Source organism: Cupressus sempervirens, chromosome 3 (assembly GCF_028749045.1).
Source record: "Cupressus sempervirens isolate cs-2001-9-10 chromosome 3, ASM2874904v1, whole genome shotgun sequence".
Lineage (NCBI taxonomy): Eukaryota > Viridiplantae > Streptophyta > Pinopsida > Cupressales > Cupressaceae > Cupressus > Cupressus sempervirens.
The window spans coordinates 793667314-793683208 of NC_143120.1; positions in this window are offsets into that span (position 1 = coordinate 793667314).

Here is a 15895-nt window from a genome sequence, read left to right on the forward strand (position 1 = left end):
GGATCACTATGAGTCAAGTGAGTGGGTGGACACATGGGCTCCACATTATCTTACTCCATTGTCTATCATACCCTCTATCAAAAATGATGACATGGAAAGTTCACTTGAGCATAACCATCTATTAGATCTACTTCAGCCAGGACATGTCTTTGCATTGGTTGCACCATAGGGGAATGATGAGAAATCCAATTATTGGTTAGCACGTTGTGTAAGAGGAAAACAAAAACTTGCACAACCGATCGCAGATGATGATGGATTCACCTATCCTACTGGTTCAGTGGTTGTTGCTAGAACATGGCTGCAGACATACATGCTTAGAAGGAATGGAATTCCTGCATTTGAAGACTATCAGAAGTACAAAGTAATTCTCATATATTCGCATCTTATTATAGCAACAAATGTAAATTTATTGAAGCATCAAGGAAGACCAAAAGTAAAAGAACTTTTTACTATTGCTAATGCTGATCATGAAGCCCTGTTGAAGACCCTAAAACAGAGAGAGGACCCTATTGGAATACTCGACTAGGTATATATACTTCTTATGTTATTTTCTTTATAATGATTTAATGAATTGATGATTATCTTCTTTAATACAATAAGTTACTAACTTTTTTATGATATTGGAATGTAGGTACATCATGAAGAGTTAGAGGGGGGTGGTATTGGGGAGAATTTCTAAAATTTATGATGTAAAATGTGTAGTTTTTTTTATATGGTTTTTTTATTTTGGTAGGTTCTTTGTAAGGAATTATAAGAGAAAGATATTGAACAAGTTCTTCCAAATCATATTTGCATGTGATACAAGGCTATAACGACAATTTTAAGAGAATTTATAACTATATGAAAGATAATTGCATGCGGATATCTTATTACAAATTTGGTTTTTTCCTTATTTGACATAAAGCTGACATTATGATTATTAAAACTATTTTTATCAAACTAATCAAATAAGAAAAATCTAGAAAGTACGGATGAACAATTAGAATACTTGATTTCTTCCATTTTGCAACCAATCATAGCATTTGAAAGCATAAAGAGTCATAATATTGTATAATTTTTTGAAAGACTTTCATATTGAAAAGTTGTATGAAGCACATTTGGGATAAGCCATGAAATCCATGAAAGGAGATAACATGTAGGATAAGCAATTAAAGCCAATAAGCAAGATAGCACATGCATAATGACATGATATGAAGTTGGATATGAAGTCTATGAGTGGATGAGAAAGTAAAATAGGGTACGCATGGTTAGCTTGATTTTCTTTTAGTTGTAGCCCTTGAGGGTATGCATGGTCTATATGGAAAGAACTAGGTTCTTCATTTGGTGGAGGCATTTTCGAAAGCTTTGACACTTTAGGAGGTTCATTAGTGTTATAAGAAGTGAAGGTGTCAAGGAAATCATCACTTGACATAGGTTCATCAGCATGATCTTGTGACACATGAGTCATTAGAGGTATCAACAATCCCATCATAAATGAGATCTTAGATTTTATGTTTCAACACTATGGAATCTTTAGTTTTATGAAATTTTCTTCCATGGAGATTAATTTAAGAATGCCTAGTGTGTATGTAAAGGTCTTAAGGGAGATTAATTTAAGAATGCAATATTCTCCTCTAACCTTTTCTCAAGTTTAGAATTGCTTTCTATCATGTGCTTAGAGAGATGAAGGTAAGAAAGATTATTTGTCTCTTCTAGCTCTTTGTATTGAACATAAAGAAAGAGAGATGACAAGTGAACAAATTTAAGTGAAGTCAATAGATCAAGGAAACCATTTAGTGAAAGAAATTCTTAGTATGCATATCATAGACCATGAAGTTAGAAAATAGCAATAGCTCTAAGACCAAAGAGCCATTTTAAACATGTTCAAGCACTAGAGACATAGAAAATCAAAGTCAATTTATGAAACTCCCCTTAGCAAAAAATGCAAACAAATATTTGCATTTGATGTTTTGACTTGGTTCAAAAAGTTTAACAATAATAGATAATATTGCAAGCTTGATGTTCAAAAGCAATTTTTTTTCCAAGAAAGATAGTGACACATGGAGTAGTCTTCAAATAATCAAGCAAGGTAGAAAGCAACTTTTCATGATATAAGTCAAAGGGGTCAACCTTTCTTGACAACTTTTCAAAATCTAACTCTTAACGGCTACAAGTCAGTGCCATTAGCTCCAAGTGGGTGGGTGAACCATAGTGACACCCTTGTTCAAACCACGTAGACCCTCTATTGTCCGTGGCCACCCCGTACCGAGGAGTCTCCAAGGTGCTCTAAGTGCATTTTGAGGTCGATCTTTCGAGGGTCATAACTCAGAGCTTACGAGGGCTATCGATGAACTATTGAATGCTACAGGACAGTGATACTGAGGCCTAAAATAACCTATCTCATTTTTGAGAGATCACATTCCATTTGGATTCAGCACAACGATCTCGCTCGATACCAAAACTCGCAGTGTGCCTCAGTTCATAGGTGCACCATAGCGTAACTTTGAAACTGCTAATCTTGGCATCGAATCATCAGTGCCATTAGCTTCAGATGGGTGGGTGAACCCTAGTCACACCCTTGTTCTGGCCACGAAGACCATCCATCATTTGCGGCCACCCTGTACAGAGGAGTCTCTAAGGTGCTCTAAGTGCATTTTGAGGTCGATCTTTCGAGGGTCATAACTCAGAGCTCGTGAGGGCTATTAATGAACTGTCAAATGCTACAGGATGGTGATACTGAGGCCTAAAATAACCTATCTCATTTTCAAGATATCACATTTTGTTTGGATTTAGCACAATGATCTCGCTCGATGCCAAAACTTGTAGTGTGCCTCAGTTCATAGGTGCACCACAGCGTAACTTTGAAATCGCTGATCTTGGCATCGAATCGTCAGTGCCATTAGCTCTGGATGGGCAGGTGAACCCTAGTCACACCCTTGTTCTGGCCACAAAGACCATCCATCATTTGCGGCCACCCCGTACGGAGGAGTCTCCAAGGTGCTCTAAGTGCATTTTGAGGTTGATCTTTTGAGGATCATAACTCAGAGCTCGTGAGGGCTATCGATGAACTATCAAATGCTAGAGGACGGTGATACTGAGGCCTAAAATAACCTATCTCATTTTTGAGAGATCACATTTCATTTGGATTCAGCACAACGATCTCGCTCGATGCCAAAACTCGCAGTGTGCCTCAGTTCATAGGTACGCCACAGCGTAACTTTGAAACCGCTAATCTTGGCATCGAATCGTCAGTGCCATTAGCTTTGGATGGGTGGGTGAACCCTAGTCACACCCTTGTTCTAGCCATGAAGACCATCCATCATTTGCGGCCACCCCGTACCGAGGAGTCTTCAAGGTGCTCTAAGTGCATTTTGAGGTCGATCATTCGAGGGTCATAACTCAGAGCTCGTGAGGGCTATCAATGAACCGTTAGAGGAGACAAGTTTGTAAGGATGGAGTGGCTTAGTGTTTTTGCTAAAATAAGTTAGTGGGAAGGCTTTATTAGAGGGTCTTGGCCAAACTAGTGGGGTGTTTTGCCACTCTCTAATTTTAGAGACAGGTAGGTTTTGGAGGGAGATTAGGGGAGCTCTACTACAACTATCCTTACCCTAGCTTGGACCAAGTTTGGTATCTCAAACTTGTTTCTTTTCCATTTCTTTCTTTTAGCATGGTTAAGAAAATATGCAAGTGTGAAGTTTATCAATGGAGTATGCATTGCATTGCATTATGGAGTAGCATTCATGTGAGTGCTTGAATGGTATTCTTTCCATGTATATTAGTGTGACACTATTGTGCATCTTGTTGTATTGTGTGGAGTATTTTCAGTATGAGGTTTGGATTTCATCTATTTCCTTGTTTTATTATGGGTGTTGATATTGTGTTGTGAAAATGTGATGTGCTCTTGAAAATTTCTTGTTTTATTTCTACTTGGTTTTGTTTTCTTGTTTTGTGCTTGAGTATTGTTATTGGCGTGGGACTTACACTCACCCTTGTGGGAAGGGAAGAGAAGTCCAGGGTGAAGGGCTTAAGTTGGGTTCAAAAAATGTATTGAGAACCTTGGAGTATGGGCTCCATTGTATGCCATAACATTTCATATCTTGCTAGGGGTGATAAGGAAAGTATGGTGGAGAAAGGAAGTTTGAGGAGTTATAGCTGATGGTAGTGGGTTTGGAGGAGGAAATGTGGAGGCCCTGAGAGGGCATTAAATGGTTCATTTATGATAGCCCCAAGAGGGCATGAAATTTTCTGAATTATGATAGCCCCGAGAGGGCATGAAAATTGTTTATTACAAATATGGTTTGGTATGGCAAGTCTCCATTTTAGAACACACCTTCACCCTATGTTTATGGTTCCATCTGTGAAGCCATTGTGAAATAGTCTTGGGGGGAAATTATTCAAGTTTGAAATGTAATGTTTATGCATTGAAAGATTGTATGTGTATCCCAGTTTGAGCCTTGTTCCCTAGCACAGGGGTGGTCTCTTTGAGGCCTATGGTTGGGTGGAAAGCACCCATGGTCCTTGTTATTTTGTTGTGTTGCATATGAAAATTTGTGTCCAAGGGAGCAATGGAAATGGCTTGGAATGATCATCTTGCAAATTGATGTTGGATGAGAAAACTTGACATTGTGCCCTCATTTGTGAAGGAGGATTCACTAGCTTGTTCATGTTCTCAACGATCATGTTGGAAAATGTTCATGCTACTCATTGTCCATATCTTTCAATGTCCATGTTCCTTATGATTTTGAAAAGTCCCTTATGTTTCCCCATTGTGATGGAAGGAGATTGTATCATTGTTACCTAATGTACGTGTAGAAGAAATAATTGATAAGGTTGCATATGCATGTTTCATTTGAAGTTTATATTGTTATGAAAGCATTGGTATGAGTCACAGATTTTCTTTGACATCATTGTTATCATTTGAAAATGTGAAAGAAAGTTTTCTCCTTGTGGTATTGTAAATGACTAGTTGATAATAACAATCCATAGATGTTATGTGATACCGTTGATTTTATAAATTTAAAACTTAGTAGATTGCTTACAATCTTGTTGTGCACTCAATAATTTGGAAGGAAAATTTTATGTTCATATCACATGCATGGATAACATTAATTTTAATTACCAAGCTTAATGCAATTCTAAGCAAGGAAATCATCAAATTAATTTTATGATATAACAAAATGAAGTTTGTTGTAAGAGAAGACATAATAAAGTATATGAGATACATTGCTATAGGCATGCATTTTCCTCTCTAGAAAATGTATGGTAAAGGCAAATAAATCCCTTCCTTAATATAGAGCAATAAAATATTAAAGAATATTCCCAGATTCTAGACTGCTATCCAATAAAAATAAAAATAATAATAGCATATAGAGACTAATGAGTGTCCTAGACTAATATATTTTCTAAGTGACAGAATGGTACACATTACAATCTTGTGACCTCTAAGTCACATCCAAAACTCAAATAATAAATTAGTAATTAAATAAATAAAGGCATATTAGTGTGCATGTTAGAGAATATGACAAATTTAAATATTTAACTCAAAAAAAAAAAAAAGCCAAGATTGATTGGATGTACATATAATAGGGTTAATATGAAGTAAGTTGTCGGGATGATGGGATTGGAGAATCAAGGATAAGGATGGATGGTGGATTAAAATAATAACTCAAATCTAGTTTTATCTAGTCAATAAAGCACATTGATACATTGATACATATATGTCAAAATGAAAAGGTATGTTATATACAAACCTTATTTATACTCTTGCACCTAATCCTTGCATAAACAATTCATCTAACAAATTTAAATTGACACACTCAATATGATGGTGTAGTAGGATGTGTTTAAATACAAATCATGAATTATTATTGAGTTAAGTACTTTGAATTGGCCCTTAGACTTACTAAGAGTTCCTCATTTTATGTGCTTACTAATTCATACTATGAAACTACTTTGAATCTTAACATGCTTTGATAATAATAATATTGATAGTGAGAAAGTGAGCTTATGGTGAATAGTTAGATGTAATAATGTAAAAAGTAAATGTAATAGTATAGTAATTATAGTAATTAGAATAGTAAATGTAAAAGCATGGAAATGTAGCTAGATTAGTTAGTAGTTGATGAGCTAGATAGTAATTGTCTTTTGTTAGAGTGAGTTTAATATATGTATTGAAATAGTAATTTTTGTGTTTAGAAAACTATAGTGAGTGCTAGTTTGGTGAGGAAGCAATGTTGATAGAATGCATAAGGATGACTAAATAGAGTAAAGAGGGAGAAAATGACTCAGTATTGGTCCAGTCTTCAAGAGGACATGTAACCAGTAAGATATGGATGCAAGCACATGATACACATTTGGCACATAAAACAAATTGTTTATTCCATAAGTTGTGTAACTAATGGGTTGAATGGTGGATACTATCAATGCAAGTGGCCCCTTCTCCATCATGTAGACTTTGAAGCTACCTTTGGGGCATATCTTTTCTAATTTCCAATGGTTAGATCCGATATAGTGTGGTAGATAAGTGCACATTTTCTTATTTGACTAAGGGTGCTCATGTGCTGAGTACTAAATCTAAATTCTCTAGATACGTGTGTTTAATCGATTAAGATATACTACACTTCCACACCATATAGTAATTGTCACATTAATATATATTGTAATGATTAATGAATGTGTGTACATTGGTAATGAGGATAATAAGTAATTCTAATCCCCTTCCCTTACATGCTAGAATAATGACCTAGTCCATAAGATACAACCAACAGACCCTAATAGAATATTAGTATCAGAGGCTTGTTAGGATATGAATTACCTTGCTAATTTATGAGTGGTGTATCTTGAACTTGCTCGTTTGACTCGTGACGCTAACTTGAACTAGATTGTCATCCAATCTATTTAAAAACCACCTGTGACTAAAATGTTAACACCTTCACACTATCCACATGAGTCTTGAACTCCTATTAAATGATAACCTTGTTTTACAATATGTAATTTCTTATGCAACTTCATAAGCTACAAAAAAAATAAAAAATTGTTGTGTTTTTACTAGTAAAATTTAGGGCATGACATATGATCCATGATAAATTGAACAATACTAGATACTAAATTAATATGTATATCATTGTGCACGTAAATGAAAAAAATATATATCATAATACATGTATCCATAGACAAAATTTTACACAAATATATATCAAAGATCATGTATCCATAGACAAAGTACTCAAATATATATATATATCAAAATACATAGATCCATTTACAAAATGTGGCTGATCCTGCCATCAGAATGTGTATAATATCAATGTTTCTATATACAATGTGGCATATGCCATCTCAAAATGTCTCATGATGCATCCTACAAACTATACTATCCTAGGGTGCTGGTGGATGATCAAAATGCAGCCTCTTTGCTACACTAGCTGGATCAGATGCCTCCTACATAAACAAAAAAGGAAAACCCAAAGTTAGACTACTTAATTTATATGATTCTACGTATCTCACATTGAATTAATCAAATGCATAATGATCTTTTCCATAATGGAGATTAATACTATCAAAATTTCATAATAAATACCTCTCTCGTCGACCTCCTGTGCTGGTCAGGAGTCCTCTCGTATGCCCTTGGCAATGCTAGTAGCTCTCTAATTGTGGGTTGTATATGTTCAAATACCTTTTTCATATGAATCTACAATTTAAACTATAACATTATAATTCATAGAATGCTAAATTTATAACATATTTAATCATGAATTCAAACTACAACTTACTATTGTAGGCTCCTCCTCAGGAGTGAGTGGCCGCGTCATCAAATCTACATAACTGTCCCGTCGAACCTCATGTGCACTAGGAGTCTCCTATGAGATACAAAATAGTAGTTTTTAATATCACGAAAATTAGTTTTGAATTTATTTATGAAGATAAGTGATGCAGGAGCATCCCATGCTCATCAGGGGAACATTGAAGATCCAAGGCATTACAAGGGTCATGGAACATCTCTTGAAGTCAATTGGGCAATCCTTGCACCAATTATGGCTCATGGAAGCATACAAAGTTATAATGTTGGACTCATATGTGGAAAAAAGTTGTAATTGGGCATGATATAGGATTTTAGGATTTCATATGGTAAATGATTCATTTGATAGGTTCATGTAGGTTGTCATGATCATATCTTGTCATTAGACAAGTCAAAACGTTCTAGAATTGAGTTTTGGGGTTTGAACAAGAAGGCCCTAGTTTTTAAGTCATTTTAAGGAGGGTTTTGAAGTTTGGGTGTTTAGGAGTGTGACCAAGACCTATAATCTTGAAAATCCTTAGTGTGCTGGTCCCTTTGTTGAAGCCTTGGCGTGTCTAATTCCTCCTTGTGTGTCCCAGAGTTGAAAGGTACATAAGTGGTGTCCAAAGATTTCTTAGTGAGGAAAGAAAGAGAATCAGTGAGTTGGCCCTTGGGAAGGAAGAAAACTTGTTGTGAAAATGCCTCCTAAAAATCAAATGGCTAGAGAACTTGAAGAATTGAGAGAAGAGTTGGAAAAAGAGAAACGAGAGAGGAGAGAACTTGAAGCATCCAGAGTGAGGGAAGAAAGATAGATGAGAAGAGAGAGGCTGAAGCTTATTGCAAGGATAGAATCCTTAGAAAAGGAAAGGCAAGAACGTAGAGGAGAAGAGGTTAGAGGAAGAAATCATGGAGAGAACCATGAAGAAGAAGAGGTTGGTAATGCAAGGCAAGAGCATGAGACAACAAATGATCCTAAAGAAAGGAGATTTATGAGAATCATTAAGGTAGTACAAGGTAATGGTGGGAAGAGTCATACTGATTTTCCAATATACCAGGGTAAAATGGATAGTGAAGAAGTGCTAGGGTGGATAGAGGCCCTTGAGAACTACTTTGATCTCGAAGACATAGAGGCATATAAGAAAGTAAAAGTAGCAACAACAAGATTGAGAGGAACATCACTCACTTGGTGGACTAGTGTTCAGAATGAGAGAGAGGAAAGGTGGTGCAGGGCACCTAACCTATGTGGTAGGGGGGAACAAGTATCTATGTTGTCGAACACCTTGCCACTCCATGAAAACGAGGATTCAAGTAGATTAGGAAGTTGGAATAAAGGTTTGGTCCATATTTTACAAGTTGGTCTATGTTTTGTAATAAAGGCACATGTAAGGCCCACAAGAATTTTGGTGTGGTTATAAACCAAGTGACTCAATGGGACCAAAAGGCCTTAGAATAGGGTATTTAGAGTCTAAATAGTATTAGCAAAAAGTGGTTGTTTGTTTGTTTTATGGTTGGGAATGCCTATATGGTTGTTCCAATAGTCATGTAGACCTTTATATATGTCATATGTGATCTCAGTTGAAAGGGGGAGATTAGAGTGTACGGTGGTTTGGAGAAAAAATAATAAAAACTTCAATTTTCTAGAAATTTACTGGTAATTGATCGGTTGTTATGCTGGTACAGATCTGTATGAAACTTTTATGATTTCTAAGTGTATAAAATAGTTGTAGGGGTGAGTTAGGAAACTTTTGGTTTTGGTTTGACTCAAAAAGGAGTTGGGGTTTAAAAGTTATCTGCATTTTAGTAGAAGGTGGTCTGAAAAGCCTTGTTTCCTAGACCCTTCCACAAATGCATCCCTAACTTGCATTCTCACTAGTGGCACCCTCTAAAATGGAGGGATATGCAAGTTAGGAGACTAGGCAAAATAATTCCAGAGGTTGGAGGCCTGGAGAGAAGGGCAACTATTTTTCCAAGTCATCCCTAGGTCAAGCAAGCCCATGTGCTTGACCAATTTTTGCAAGGTAATTGGTGACAGTCATGGTTGCAAGCACTTCTGATCAGTTTGAGTACTGGATTTGGATGCATTGAATATGTTGGAGAGTGCCTTAAGTGTTTTGGGTCTTGGGAAACCACCTTGCCCATTCTTCCTTGAAGCCCTAGCCTAACTTGATCAACTAGGCCTAGGTACCAAGAAGCAGTTTGGAGGGTGTTGGAGCAAGATCAGCCCAAAAGCTTTTGGATTCTTAGTAGTTGCCAAGAAGGGTGTTTGGACCTATGGAGAAGTCCCTATGCTATTAAGGGATACTAGGAGAAAATTACAAAGAAGCTAATTGGAAGGCTACAAGGTTTGTAGGCCTAGAAGTGCAAAGGTGTGTTGGGAGTTTGGTGGAACCAAAAAAATTGATGAGTTTGGGTTGGAATAGTATGTCCATGATTGTCTCCATTTTTGGTGACAGTTGGTGAGGCTTTTGAAGTTGGATTTCCTTGTTTGGCTTGGAGGTTGAGTATACTCGAAGTGAGTAAGAGGACTTGTGAGAAGTCCTAGAATCCTAAGTTGGATTGTGACAGCCATTTATTGGCTTGTGGAAGGTAGTTGCTGTAGAATTTGCATCAAAAGGGGATTGAATAAGATTTCAAATTAGGAGAGAATGAAGACCATGGTGAGAAATCAATTATTGCCATCTGATTTAGCAATCCAAATTTAAAGATAAGAAGGAACAATTTGAAATAGAGGGATATGGATGTCGTGTCCTATACTGAGAAATTCCATACCCTGAGTATTAGGGGAGGACTGTAGATGAAGATGAGAAGGTGGCTAGATAAATTAATGGCCTCAAGTACAATATTCAATATGAAATAGGATTTAATGTACCAAGGACACTTGGAGAATGTTTTTAGTTGGCAATTCGAGCAGAGGAGAAGTTGAAAAGAAAGAATGAGAGGCAAGCAAATTAGAGAGGAGGTGGAACAATGAGAGGAAGAGGTGTAAGAAGTTAGTTTGACACTTCAAACAATCAAGACAAAGATAAAGGAAAAGAGATTACATCTGAGACAAGAGGAAGTTTCAGGGGAGGAAGATTTGGAAGTGGAAGAGGTAATAGTGTTTTCACAAGTAAATGCTTCACATGTGGAGGAGTAGGCAATCAATCCTACAAGTGCCCTGAGAAAGGTGTGATTTTTAGGAAGGAGGAGAGGAGAGTCACCTTGACCCAAGGAGAAGAGGAAGAAAAGAAGTATGATAATGAAGACCCTGAACTTGAAGGAGAATCTTTGATGGTGAGAAGAGGACCACAAATGCAACAACAAAAGGAGACCAGACCATCCATTTTCAGGAAAAATTGCATGAGCCATGGTAGGATTTGTAAGATGATAATAGACTCTAGTTCCTTTGATGATTTAGTGTCTTATGAAATGGTAAATAAACTAGGATTGAAGAAGTATCCTATTGATAGACCATATAGGGAATTTTGGGTCAGTGATGCACAAAATATTGTTGTAAGGGAGCAAGCAATAGTGGATTTCTCTATAGGAGAATATAAAAGATCAAGCTATATGTGATCACATTCTAATGACATGCTGCCATGTAATCCTTGGAAGGCCTTGGCAAGCCTCAAGGAACACTATTCATTTTGGCTCATCAAATGTTTAAATAGTACACAAAGATGGTGTGAAGTTTCAGCTAAATCCTTTGATTGGTCATGATGAGGAAAGAGTTATTTTTTTTTACAAGAAAGAGTTTGTGGACTTGCAAGAGCAAAGGGAGAGTAAACATGATATGATAGATCTACCATTGAAGCCATCTCTTTTGGTTATGAAGGATGAGATTGTTCAGGACAAAACTCAGAATTCTGGTTACAAGTAGACAGTGACAGCAAAAGGAGTGATGATAGGAATAGTATGGTGTCCTTTGGTGATGAGAGTAAACAAGGAAGTGAACATATCCATGGAGGATAAGAGATAGGGTCAGCATGACCTCAGACAACAAGTTATTCAACCTTTGTCAAGGATAAAACATGACTGTTGACAATCAGCAAGTAGTAAGGTTACCATGACTGGTAACAAGGATCCAATGCTTTTTGTTTCTAATGATTTGTATGCAGGTGTGTAGGGTAATACATTGCAGGTGCAAAGTTGAAAATATCCCTCTAGAAGAATGGGAGGAAAGAAGATAGTACCCCTTAACTCTTGGGACAAGAGTTTCTTTGAAGATGGGGTGTTTGGTGCAGGGGCACCTATTAAATCATTTAAGAGAGCCTTGGTACCAGATGAAGATAGAGGATCAAAGACATCATTGATTGTTAATTGGGATATATTAAAACCAATAATAGAATTATGTAATAAACAATTTACTTTGAAAGACAAAAGTCATAAAAGTCCTAGTAAGGACCTAAGGGCAACATGATGTAAAATGGCCAAAAGAGCCATATGGGGTAGTCTTAGGATAGTTTCATACTTAGTTGCATTTAATAAATCCATATGACCAATTTTGAGTCAATGGAATAGTTTAGAAAGTTAGGGAATGCATAAAAACTATAGTTTGAAATTTGAATTTCAAATTCAAACGGTCATATTAGTTTTGGAGGGAAAGTAGTAATTTGGTATTTGTTTGATTAAATAAACCTTTGTAACCAACTTGGTCGGTTGGACAGGTGCATATAAGCCTATTTAAGTTGTAATGAACATATGCAAGACATGAATCATTATTGGTACGGAAAAAATCACAGAAATTGTATAGAACAACAATCATACTTTCCTCTGCATCAATAAAAAAAATAAAAAATAAATGATACTTATACATACAATGGGGCTCTCTGTGCGAATTAAAATCCCTGATGATCTAGGACGTTGAATCTGTATAGGCTCATCGCCAGTAGCCACACCCTATATACAATAAAGAATGTAATTAAATGAGATTACCAAAAACATTTTACAAGAATGCATCAATATTTAATCAATTAGAAAACATCTAATTACCTTTCCTTTTTCAATGCATGCTGGCTCACCCCCCGCACTTTGTCCCCCCGGGGCAGGTGGTATCTGCAAGATAAAAGAAAGATTAGCAACCATATATGCTACAATATCAAATAGAAAAAAAAATGCGAACACAATATAATGTACCGTAGATGTTTCAAGGCCAAATGAAATGGCCGAGAGTGTAGCATCATCTATCTGTCTGAGCTCCTCCTTGATCATCAACTAAACATGAATGAAGATCACATACATGTAAAAGTCAGTATGGCTTAAAAATTAAAATTACTCTATTATAAAAGTTAACTTTAAATCACATATGTCATAACAAAAAAATGTATACACGTACCGACACCGAAAGAGTCCATGCCTCTGCATTCCCCTCCTCTCTCGCATCAGGGTCTATAGCCTTTGCACGTGCATCTGGTGTATCCTTATCTAATACAAAATGATACTCAAGAAGATCACCTATGGGACCCAGGAAAATATTCTTGCATGTAATGCAAGTGTGAGGTACACAAACATGTGATGAGCTAGCTGATGATGAACTAGCACCAACATCATCAACATGAGGAGGTAGGGCTGACCTAGCTTGAGATATCATTAGGCTACTCAACCTATGAATGGCTCTGATGGTCTGAGAGCTAGCCTCTGCCATAATATTTGGATGCTACACTCGAGGAGGGGGGGAGATATCAGGGGGGGGGGGACAAAAGTGCCAAGTTTCTTCCACTGGGAAGAGGGTCTATCCTAAGGAGCTCCTAGTCTTAAGCCCATGTTGGGCTTCATGCTCCAATAGTTCACTTTAAGTTTCAACACAAATTCTGCATATAATTTTCTAAGGAAATAAAATGGTATGTCTAAATTGCCATGTGGAGGGATATCAAAGATCATCCACCAACGGTCCCAAAAATTTGCATGTATGGCGTCATTTGCGCACGATTTAATTGATAGTTTGGTTTTCTTTGGGTCAACTGGTATAACCATTTTTGGGTTAGCAAAAAGGCTAGCCAAATCGTCTTTGGTTATGTTGAGGGCCACGACCTCATCATAAAACATCTAGTGCATTTCATAACGCCAACGAAGAGCTGCATTTTGTTGGTTTGTAAGGGTTTCAATGTTATCCACTATGGTGTTTAACGTGGATAACATAGGAGCCAGTGCAGGTACATTATTGTATGTTCTATGCAAACCTCTCAACTCAGTGAGATTTTCATTTCTCAAATCCTCAATTCGAGGAGGGTTTTGAGGAGGTAGAAGATCATTTGGTGGAGGGTTTTGTGGGGATACTGGATCGTTTGGTGGTGGGTTACAAGGAATATTATTCCCTACCTCAGTGTCATCATTTTGATCAGCCATTCCTATTGAATTACAAAACGTAATATATATTAAAAAAAATCTAAATTTTAACCATTTTTGTCAAAAAAACCCTAGATTCAACTAAAACAAACAAAATCATGTTAAAATCTATTAAATTTAGGTTAAAAATGAGTCGGGGGGGGGGGGGAGAACATACCTGATATCTAATATTCGATCTTGTATATGATATTCGATCCCCTATGGCAACTGGCCCCAAATTCGCGTAAAATGAGGGCCCCACGTGTCTGTGATTTTATTTAATCCAATGTACAGGTATTTAGATATCCGATATGGCACAATAACATAAAATGAGTACAATATATATAATATAACATATACTATATAATATATTATACTTTTTTATTATATATTATATTATAAGGTATTACTTTTTATTATTATATTATATCTTATATATATTATATTACATTACTATATATTATAATATATGAAATATTATATTATATTATTATAATATAATATGTTATTATAATATAATACATTATAATATTATTATTATAGTATAATAATAATTATAATAATATTATTATATTATAGTATAATAATAATAATAAATAATAATAATATTATTATTTAATATAATAATAATAATGATATTATTAATATTATTTAATAATAATATTATATTGAATAATAATAATATCATTAAGTAAATATTAATATTAAATAATAATATTATTAAATAATATATCATACTATTAAATGATTATAATTATTAGTTGGATATTTGATTTAAAATCGAATATCCGATATCATATCGGATATCTGATAAGGCTCAGCTTAACCTTCCAAGTTTGGTTCCTGGATAGGTAAAAAAAAGCCAGAGTGGATTTTGAAGCACTTTTAGGTATCTTCAAACTCTTTTTTTTTCACATCGCCACTTTTTGGCACACCATGATCCTGCACATACCCACATGCGAGGAGGGACCTTACATAAGAGTTATTAAAACATCAATTTTTTGAAATAATTTTATTTCTTTAGTAATTGGAGACAAACTAGTATAAAACATGCATTTAATAGATATTTCCAATTGGAAAAGTGTGAGACCATATATAACTTAGCTAGAGTGAATTTTTCTAGATCATATGTTTGAACAAAATTGATTTTTATTTAGAAATACTCAAATTCTATCATTTTGATAAGTCAACCTGAAAGGTGACACAGCTTTGTACTTTTAACCACATGCCACACATTTTCAAACATTTAATTTTATGTTTCAGATAGGATTATTATATTCTTGTCCCAACATAATCTACCAATGATAAGCCATGATAGTTTTTTTTTTTGTCTGTACATCTCACTCCACTCCATTTTGTGTGTGTAGGTATTTTATTAATTCATTTGATGGGTTTTTACATACAAGTGCTAATATTTGATTAAGACTTCATATGTTTCACTGCAATTTTTTTAACATAAGTTAAACCCATAATGTCTTCTCACTTCCATTCTTAGGTAGAGATATCTCTCAACTATCTATTATCATCTACATTCAGTATTATGCCCCAAATAATGGAATACACCCCCACAAAATTTTGTAGTTCCATTTCCATTTTATATTTTAATGCAATACTAATTGGTAAATACATTACAGATGATTTACTTGGTCATGCTTTCAAGGTCAACTGTCCATACTACAAATGAATAACATAACAAATAATTGGAAATGAAATACTTTATCCACACTAGAAAAGGTTTCTCCTCCCTCCCAACTAGTTTCTATCTTTTGGTATTGTTATTCATCTATGTAGTTTAATATTCCTAACAATATATTTATAGACTAGGCTATATAGTTT